This window comes from Vipera ursinii (genome assembly GCF_947247035.1).
Source record: "Vipera ursinii genome assembly, chromosome: 2".
NCBI lineage: Eukaryota > Metazoa > Chordata > Lepidosauria > Squamata > Viperidae > Vipera > Vipera ursinii.
This window is the reverse complement of record NC_139513.1, coordinates 239286356-239297252: the sequence shown is the minus strand read 5'-3', so window position 1 is coordinate 239297252 and position 10897 is coordinate 239286356. Positions and strand designations below refer to the sequence as shown.

The following is a 10897-nucleotide window of genomic DNA, read 5'->3' as shown; positions in this document are numbered from 1 at the left end:
TTCCATCCTTTGTTAATAGAGTGGACAAGAAAATAAGGCTGCAACTGGCAGGAGACTATGTATAAACAACAGATGGCTCTATTTTCAAATAAATTTCTACATGTCGTCAGAAAAGTACAATCTTAAGCATACCTATTCAAGAATGAATGTCAGTGATTTCCCATTGAATTTACACTGTGTCAGTTTCAATGTATAGACAGTTCCCTGTTTAGAAATGGGTTACATTCTAAGAGGCTGTTCATAACACTGGCACCCTAAATCCATTTTGTTTGCAAGTCCAACAGGCATAAAAAAACGTGCACAGTGCAGTTCTTACTTTGCATGAATGGTGGTCCAGAGAGCGTTGGGTGAAAGTAGGAGGGGGGGGTTGGCTTGTGGCATGCCACATAAGTGCCCTGGAAGCTGCCCTTTCCCCATTCCTTCCTCTTCAGCCCAGGGTTTGCTGGACCTGTCAGGTTTTGCTGCAATACTACTGGTTGTGTGGGGTAAGGCTTGTGCTACTCCTGTCTGCAACTCCAGCCCAGATGGTCGTAGGAAGCTTAGGAGGGTAGGTGGGAGGGGGTTAGTTTCTGGCACACCACATATGTTTGTATTTATTTGTATTGGCAAAATTTCACAACTTGAAAGTTCATTACTAATGTCTGTATTTATGGCTGGGAAAGGGACGCGGTGCCTCAGTGGGTTAGGATGCTGAGCTTGTTGATCAGAAGGTCGGCAGTTTGGCAGGTTGAATCCTGAGTGCTGTGTAACAGAGTGAGCGCCTGTTACTCGTCCCAGCTTCTGCCAACCTAGCAGTTCGAAAGCATGTAAAAATGCAACTAGAAAAATAGGGACCACTACAGTGGGAAGGTAACAGTGTTCCGTGTGCCTTTGGCGTCTAGTCATGCCAGCCAAATGACCACGGAGACGTCCTTGGAGAAGCGCTGGCTCTTCAGCTTTGAAACAGAGATGAGCACCGACCCCTAGAGTTGGAAACGGCTAGCACGCATGTGCGGGGGAACCTTTACCTTTACCTTTATTTATGGCTGGGCTACTAAAAGATTATTGCAAAGCAATGAGCTTTCCTTTGTTTTTTGCAAATACGTTGCTTTTTAGATGTACATTTTCTTTTTAATATAAATAATAGCCTCTATACAGAATCAAAGGGATTTAAAAAATGAGTATAGAAATATCCAATTCCCTCCATGTTCATGGAAAAACAAGGTACCCACTTTTTATTTGATATGGCAGATATGGGACAGTTGTCACTGCTCACATAGTTGTCTTCACAAGCATGGTTATGGACTGGGGACTTCTGCTATACACTGAAGCTTCTGAACCGATTCATCTATATGTATTTCCTCAAGAGTTGATTATCTGCCATCAGGTGAGTATTGACTCCTAGTATCTACATAGACAGATCTCCAGGATTATCTGTTTCCCACCAGAACTTTCAGAGCTTTTAACAAGATATCCATTGCCCGTAGGGTTCCAGAGGGAACCTGTTGTTGCTTTCGAGGGCCTGGATCACTTTATGCTCGTATGTTCTCTCGCCCTCTGGAGATCCCAGGTCTCCCTTCAGTTTACGTATGAAAGTGCTTAGGGAGGTAAAGCATAAGAGGAGATTCCAAAAGAGCCTTAGAGCACCAGAAAGGTGATTTTTAGGGAAATAGGTAAGAGTCACTGTATAATGCATAATTTAAGAGGGCTGAAGCATTCCATAAGTCCTGGGAAACAAAATAATATTAAGAAGAGGCTCAAGGAAACTCTTTCCTGATCCACAGGGCTATTAGAGGTAAGAAAGTTAAAACACAAGCAGGCTTGCAAGATCTGGATATTATAACCTAGTTTCCGACTTCCTATGGAGTCTGTTTCCTGATCTTCTCTACTGTGAAGGACTGACAGCACTACTGGAGGCAATACAGAGTGAATCCAACATAGAGCTGACCACAGTTTAGAGCCCATATTAAGAGAAAGCCAAGTGACTTTGGGAAGTTAGAGATGGAGAGCCACTTGCAAAACCATAATGAGGAGTATGTTAGGCATCTTGTGGATAAAATCACTCCAGTTCACTTCAGAATTGGATTTTGGAAGTCCCATCATGTAAACTAAAGTGCATTTTAACTTGATTATCTAGGCCTTACCCAAAACGTATCACATGTCATCTCCCAGGTAGCCTTAGCCATAAAACCAAGGTAGCTGAACATAAAGTCCTGAGAACACATCTTTAGACCTGATCATTTGGAACAGTCTAAACTCACAGTTTCCAGGAGTTTAGACTGGCCCTTTAACCACTGCACCATATTGATTGTCCTCTAAGCAGGACCCAGAGCCTTCCATAGCTGCTCTGAAACAAATGCCATAATGCTTGACCTTGTGTCTCTGAAAGAAGAATTATACCCTTTATTGAAAAATTTAATAAGTAACATTTATTTATTTATTTATTTATTTATTTATTTATTTATTTATTTATTTATTTATTTATTTATTTATTTATTTATTTATTCATATCCATAAATAATGCCAGCCAACAAGTATATATAAGTAGAAAGGAAGGTTCTTTCTTTCTTTCTTTCTTTCTTTCTTTCTTTCTTTCTTTCTTTCTTTCTTTCTTTCTTTCTTTCTTTCTTTCTTTCTTTCTTTCTTTCTTTCTTTCTCTGCTGTGGTGCGTCCAGAGGAATTTCTTGCAGAAACGGAACGGCTCTCGCGTCTCCGCTTGGACTGGGAGAAGAATGAAAGGTCCTTGCTTTGCTTCATTATCTTGGGCGGCGGGCACCTGTTCGCTAGCCCGGAGGAGGGAGGAATCTGTAGGCGCCTACTCACTCCCCACAAGCCATCTCCGCGTTGTCTGGGCCGGGGCTTCGCCGCTCCAAGTTTGCGGAGAGCAGTTGGGGCCAATCCTTTTTGCGTCTTACTACTACTGGCCGGGCTAACTGGGTGGCTGAAGAGCGCCTTGCAAGCGAACGGCCGAGAAGAAGCGCTCCTGAGACACAAGGGCAGCAGGAGGCGCTGCTTGGCGCTTCTGCCGCCATCTCTTTCTCTCCCTCCCTCCCGTCCTCTGCGCCTTGTCCCGCCGAGCGGGGGGGGGGGGCGGGCAGAAGAACTCAGTGGGACGGAGCAGCTCAGCAGTCTAGTCTTCGGAGCTTCGGCGGCGTTTCGACTCGGGCCAACTTTGAGGCACTTTCGCTGCCTTCGGCTCGGACGACGAACCAGAGCAAACCATGGCGCTTTCCAAGCAAATGCGGTAGGGAAGAGGGGAAATAAGCCCGCGGGCACGGTGGAACGATCTTCCCGGAGAGACCCCCACCCACCCCGTCCGCCGCACCAACAGCCCAGCTTAGAAGGTGAGGGATGTAGAAAGCGGGAAAGGCAGGTGCCTTTCCTGGATGCTATTTGTCGAGGACTTTTTCGGGCGGGGGGGGGGAGGCCGGAGGCGCTGAGGGCTTCGCGCACGGGGGCGAGGGGGGGATTTAGTTCGCCCCGTTAAGAATTTGTAAAGTCGTCGGATGTAAAATATATGTAGATGGATAGGTAGGTAGGTAGATGATAGATAGATAGATAGATAGATAGATAGATAGATAGATAGATAGATAGATAGATAGATAGATAGATAGATAGATAGATAGATAAATAGATGATGATAGATAGATAGATAGATAGATGATAGATGATAGATGATAGATAGATAGATAGATAGATGATAGATAGATAGATAGATAGATAGATGATAGATAGATAGATAGATAGATAGATAGATAGATAGATAGATAGATAGATAGATAGATAGATAACCTGAGAGATCTAGCACTTCAAAAAAACCACCGAAGGGTATCCCCCACTCCCCTCCCCGATGCGTGCCCAGACGGGTATGTGTACACAACCTAAAACTGTTCAAATGACTGCGGAACACTCCGGGTATGTTTTTAAACGCCCCCCCTCCCCGCCCCGCGTTTGTGTTTTCTGAGATTTATTTGCTGTGTGTTGCAGAGAATGATGGAGAGTCACACATACACCTGGGCCATTGTTGTGTAAAGTTGCGATCTTGCAAGTAGGAAAATGAAGTTGTTGCCTTTTGGCATCATGTTTTTGGAGGTGGAGATGGAGTAGGGAAGGATAAGTCCAAAGTGCCCATTATGATTCATCTAGCGAAGCAGGTTTTGCCCATAAAAGCTGGTCCCATAAATAACCCCAAATAATGGATGTGATACTCTTTAAGCTACTCTAGGTTAACTTGCCCGCATTTCACCAATTTATCTCTGGGTTTCCAAATTTCACTATCTTCTTAAAAGACTTTTTCCCCCCTTAATATAACTTTGTTTTGAAAGAAAAAAAGAGAGACACTGTTGTACCTTTGCTTTTATGCCCCACTTCAGAAGTTCATTCAGTTTTTAATTCCATTTAGTAAGAATTTTACTTTCCATAAAAGTTGGGTCAGCACCCTTTGTTTCATTAATAATTGGGCATTTGATTAGTTTAATGCAGAGTTTTTTCGTCATTCAACCATGAAATTTAAACAGTTTCCATGTGTGCCGAGCTGTTTTTTTATTATGTTTTCAGTGTCATTGTCACTGCTTAGAATATGTGAAGTGATTCTAAAGGACAACACAACATGCAAAGACTGTACAGTAGTTTCTTACTGAGTGATGGTACACTGTCTTGTTTACAAAGCTGTCCTCTTTGTGATCGGTATGGACAACAGAAATAGCAAGGATAGACTGACTGACAGAATGTCTTGTTTTATAAATTAAAGGCTAGCTGCCTGTAATTTGATCTTCCCCAACAAGAGCTTGGCAGGCTCACTGGTCTTCAAATGCTTGACCACTATCAATAAACCAGTTAATTAGATTTGATGGTATGACATTCCATAGAACTTTCCCATCCTGCCATAAAAGAGAATCTTTTGTAGGTCTCTGATTTGCACAGTTGCAAAAGCCTCTGGTATTGTTTACTTGTCTCAGACACGATTAAGTCCTATAGTATTTATTAGAGCTGTTATTGGCTTCTATTTTTGCATGGTTAGGTTGAAGGAGTTATTAGCAGAAGTGCATTGTAACAACAAAATGTTTAAGAGAAATCTCTCCAGTGACTGAAATAGACAGACAAAATATGAGTGAGCTCAAAAGATTCAGTATGGTGACTATTAGTTGGGCGGGAGAAACAGCAGAGATATAGAATAGAAAAAGGGTTGGCTAGAAGTTCAGTTCACAATGTAATGTTTTACTGCAGTTCTGATTGCTACAGCATGAACAAGATAAATAAAGAACAATTCCCAAGAATGGATATAATAGAATGTTCTCTGATTCACCTTTCTCACTGGCGTATGTACACAAAGAGAGGATGTATCTTGTTTTCTTAAATTGTGATGCGGAGATAACATCTATAATGGACTTCTAGAAATAGTTTCTTGGTTATTTTGAGAGTAGGGGCATTAGTGATCCCATCTACTGGGACACCAGAGTAACAACAGGGTTTTGTTTTGCTCTAGCAAGTGAATGAGATGATAAGGAGGCATAGAGGAATTCACAGAAATAAATAATAAAACAAAAGTAATTCTTTTATTTCCTCCAATTTGGTAATTCGTATCAATGATAGGCAGCATTGTTTTCATATTTCCTCGATTATACATTTCATTTGTTTGTCTGAATGAAGTCTTTCAATTTTGTCAAGTTAAATTCCATAGAAAACTTTGAAGCCAATGAAACTGTCTTCCAAATAATAAAGTTTAGGCTAGCAGACTTATCCACAAACTTAAGCTATGAGATTTTATTAGTGGTTGAATAGTTTGAGATGACTCTATCATATAATGGAATTTTTAAGAGCCACACTAAAAAAATATATTGATTATCTTGGCTGATCCTGCTTGTTATTTTTTATTCCTTTTTTTCTGAAACCCTTCAAGAAGTATTACTATGCTCTGTGATACTCTACAGGATTAGGCTTAATAGTTTTTATGTACAATATACTGTGTTTTGATTTTTTTATGATTGAACTTTTTTGGCATATTTTTATTTTTTATAATACTTGTTAGATGAAGGAAAGGGATTTAAATATTTGTAAATTGTATCAATCGTGTTTAAATATATCAAATCACCTCTAGTGGGACATCATTTTTTTGTATAGATTTTATTAGTTTTTATAGGGTTAGGAATAAAGTGGGATCGGGGTTAGGGTTGGGATTTGGATTAAGGTTAGGATTAGGGTTGGTGTTGGGGTTTTTCCAAATAACATTCTCAATATTTAGCAAACAGCATAATATCTGGGTTCATGTGTTTAACAAACAATAATAGATAATAGTTAATTATCATAAACAATATGTTAATTAATTGCTCAATAGCCTTCTTCTTGCTAATATACATTCAGAATTACATATCACATTCCTTTCTCTCTAACTCGTTTTTCTAGCCATTGACAGAAATGATCCCATGTTAGAGGGACATCCTTTAAGCACACATGATTTTTTTCCAGTTTTCTAACTTACTTTCCTTCTGTGTTTGAATTTGTATGGTTGCTGGTTTTATCTGTTTTCATATAAGTCATTTCACCATCATTTACTTATTCCTTTGTGTTCTATATTTTTAACTTGCATAGTATAAGAGAATCAAGGTCATTGGGTGGTTAGCAAATATATGAAATAGATAAAATACATTTTTACCCCTTTTCTATCAAAACTATCGAGATTGCTTATTTCCTTAATATTAGTTAAGGTAGATACAAGACTAAGTTAGCGCTTTAAGAGTCGTTGGGAAGCTTAATAACAGATCTGCAAAAGTGGAAGTTTTCTAACCAGCTAAGTCACTGTTTTGTACTTCAAAAGAATGTGCCCATTGATTGAGCTCCATATGTGAGCAGGCCTGAAACTGAAAACTGGCTTCAGACTTCATTTTTCTCTGTAAACATTCCTGAATGCCCAGTAACACTATTCAAAACGAGAGCCATATATAATTAACAATGCGCGTTCTTCATCATGTGCATGCAGTATGGGATGTAAGGAAATGGGTTTAGCACAATAGTAAAATGAGTAACTAGCATGCTGCTGAATAGTTTATTTACATTTTTCAGAGCCAAGTTAAGAATGCCAGTCAACTGTACTGGAGAACCTTGATAATTGAATAATGAATAAATTATGGGGCTTATTTCCACACTGTGCATGTTTAAAATATGTGCACTTTTTCACATGTATTCCAGCTTGCTCATGCAAATTAATATTTGATTTTGCATTTTTGTTACATGTTAAATATTAACATTATTTGATAACCACGGACATACACACACATGATTGGAATTTTGGTGCTGTTTGTTTCAATGTGATAGATAAGAAAAACAAAATAACATCCCTTTGTACAGTAGAACAGGCAATAAAACATAGGAAAGTAAATGTTCATTATTACATTTTTCTACTTCAATGTCTGTGCTGTTGAAGGAAAAATAACTACTTTATATTAATCAATGTTAGAAATCACTTTAAACTGCTTAATCTGAAAAGGATTGCTGTAAAATTATTTTATGGGTAGATGAGCATTTAATATGCTAGCCGTGTAACTTTCTTTAGCTAAGCCAAATAATATATCTTGATTTTTCATAAAATGTATTAATTAGTTTAAGAATGCAGTGGAACAGTTTCAAGAGAAATGAAACAAACCTTCTAAGAGCTCCAGAAACCTATAAAGCTTGACACCAAGTGTAAATGAACTGTTCCATCTTGAAATTATTCATATAGGGAATTATAGTCAATTAGACCAAGGTCAGTATAGTTATACCAAGAGAGTCAAAATTTAATGCATGCATCAGATATTCTATATAGCAAATAATGCCGGTAAAGGATTAGGCCAGGAGCATATTCAAAGCAAAAGCAGAGGTTCAAATTGTAAGTAAGCAAACCAGTCAAAGTTTGGAGCATTCGTACATGAGGTCAGGCAGATCTTGTTTTTAACAGCTTCTTCTTTTATGTAAGAAAAAGGCTTAGTTCATCTTTATTAATTGATAATGATGCTCAAATCTCATTGGTTAAAGTTAACTGTTATATCATACAGATAACATGATTCCAAAGAAGTCTGCTGCCTCTGCATATTACTGTTATTTGGATTCAATGTAAGGGGAAAAGTCATTTACATGGGCTTGGATCTACAAACTGGGTTGTAGGATAGGAAGACCAGAAGGATTAGCATGGCCCTCCAGACTGCTCTTTAGGACCTAATTCCTTAAATGAAAGGAATAATCTCCTTAATCAGATGATGAAGAGAAATTGAGTTGGTACTACCAGTTTAATGATAGCATACCACGCCAACTGTCCTAAAGAGCATCCTTGTGTCTTTTCTTCTAGCCCTTCCCAGACACAATAAAAGACATGTATTACTCTTATGATACTAGAAGTTAATCCTCAGGCTCTTCATTTGTAATTTTATTTTAACTTTTTTTTAGGAATGAGTACATTTATAAGGAACTTAACTCTTCATTAAACCCAACCAGATTTTTTTTTTCATTTTGCACAAAATGAATATACTGAATGACTTATTTTTACCATGATTTATAGCTCTTATAATTAAAATACCAACCATACCAAGAGATGGTTAAGTCAAGTGCAGTTCTAAAGGCAAATCCACTTCTGAATTTAACTTGAATTACAAAATATTCTGATCAACATATCATATGGTGCGGTGGTTAGAATGCAGTATTGCAGGCTAACTCTGCTCACAGCCTGGAGTTTGAGCCAGATGGCTCAGAGTTGACTCACCCTTCCATCCTTCCAAGGTTGATAAAGTGAGGACCCAGATTGTTGGGGGGGCAATATGCTGATTCTGTAAACCGCTTAGAGAGGGCTGTAAAGCATTATGAAGCGGTATAATAATTCTAACTGCTATTACTATATGCATACTACAACAGAAATATTTATTTATTTATTTATTTATTTATTTATTTATTTATTTATTTTTGGGACTTATATGCCGCCCTATCTCCCGAAGGACTCAGGGCGGCTAACAACAATAAAAAACAACAATACAAAAATTAAAAAAAAGAATTAAATAACAGCCCCAAAATAAATTAACTACACAGTTAAAAATTAAAACATATTTAAAAACCCATCATCAATCCAGGTCAGCCTGATGGAAGAGGAAAGTTTTGAGGTCGTGGCGAAAGGACCGGAGGTCCGGGGCCATCTGAAGCTCAAGGGGGAGTTAGTTCCAAAGGGCTGGTGCTCCCACAGAGAAGGCCCTCCCCCTGGGGGTCACCAGCCAACATTGTCTGGCTGACGGCACCCTGAGGAGGCCCTCTCTGTGTGAGCGCACTGGGTGATGGGAAGTCGTCCCCGGAAGCAGACGGTCCTGTAAATATCCCGGGCCTAAGCCATGTAGGGCTTTAAAAGTAAGTACCAGCACCTTAAATCTCGCCCGGAAGACAACTAGTAGCCAATGCAGTTCACGCAGGAGGGGTGTAATATGAGAGTATCGGGATGCTCCCATCACTACCCGTGCGGCCGCATTCTGCACCAGCTGAAGCCTCCGGGTGGTCTTCAAGGGCAGCCCCATGTAGAGAGCATTGCAGTAATCTATCCGAGAGGTAACTAGTGCATGCGTGACCGTACATAGGGCATCTCGGTCCAGATAGGGGTGCAACTGGTGCACCAGGCGAACCTGGGCAAATGCCCCCCTGGCCACGACTCCAATATGATCTTCAAAACTGAGTCGTGAGTCCAGGAGATCACCTAAATTGCACGCCCTATTAATGGGAGGCAACACCTCTCCTCCCATAACCAAAGATGGAACCTCTTGGACAAGTCGAGATGCCGGTACGTAGAGCCACTCAGTCTTGGCCGGGTTGAGCTGGAGCCTGTTCTTCCCCATCCAAATCCGTACCGCTTCCAGGCAACGGGACATCACATCGAGGGCATCACTGGCTTGGTTCAGGATGGAGATAAAGAGCTGGGTATCATCAGCATATTGATGATACCTCACCCCAAAACCATGGATGATCTCACCCAGCAGCTTCATATAGATGTTGAACAGGAGGGGCGAGAGTACCGACCCCTGAGTCACCCCACAACTAAGGGGCCTAGGGGTTGACCTCTGCCCTCCTGTCAACACCGTCTGCGAGCAGCCAGAGAGGTAGGAGGAGAACCACCGTAAAACGGTGCCTCCCACTCCCAACCCCGCAAGACGTCGCAGCAAGATACCATGGTCGATGGTATCAAAAGCCGCTGAGAGATCTAAAAGGACCAGGACAGAGGAATAACCCCTGTCTCGGGCCCACCCGAGATCATCCACCAGTGCGACCAATGCCGTCTCTGTGCTGTACCCGGGCCTGAAACTGAATTGGTATGGATCCAGATACTCAGTTTCCTCCAGGACCAAAGGGAGCTGCCGTGCCACCACACTCTCAACAACCTTTGCAAGAAAGTGAAGGTTGGAGACAGGACGAAAGTTGTTTAAAATAGCTGGATCCAAGGCAGGTTTCTTGAGGAGGGGCCTTACCACCGTCTCCTTCAAGGCGGCAGGGAAGCACCCCTCACTCAAGGAAGCATTTATAACTGCCAGGAGCCAGCCTCGTGTAACCTCCCGGGCCGCATAAACCAGCCAGGAGGGACACGGGTCCAAGAAACACGTGGCGGCACTTAATTTCCCCATGATCCTGTCCACTTCATCCGGAGTCACAGGATCAAACTCTTCCCAGATATTATCGGCCAAACCCATCATTTCCCCTTCGTCAGACACTGCCCAGTCGGAGTCCAAGCCAGCCCGAATCTGAGCGATTTTATCCACCAGATACTCACTAAACTCCTCGGCCCGTCCCTGCAAGGGGTCCTCTCCCGTCCCCTGATTTAAAAGGGAACGGGTCACCCTAAACAGGGCAGCCGGGCGGTTATCTGCGGATGCAATGAGGGTGGCGAAGTGAGCACACTTCGCCACCTCCATTGCCACAAGGT

At 41.2% G+C, this 10897-nt stretch overlaps 1 protein-coding gene across 1 annotated transcript in view; it reads left to right on the top strand.

Moving 5' to 3' along the window:
* Window positions 1–3202: 3202 nt before the first annotated feature.
* Window positions 3203–10897, top strand: part of MEGF10 (multiple EGF like domains 10) — a gene marked incomplete at its 3' end in the record, with an annotated part of 118947 nt that continues 111252 nt past the window's right edge. Inside the window, exon 1 of the mRNA XM_083354528.1 lies at window positions 3203–3323. The remainder of the gene's footprint in view (window positions 3324–10897) is intronic.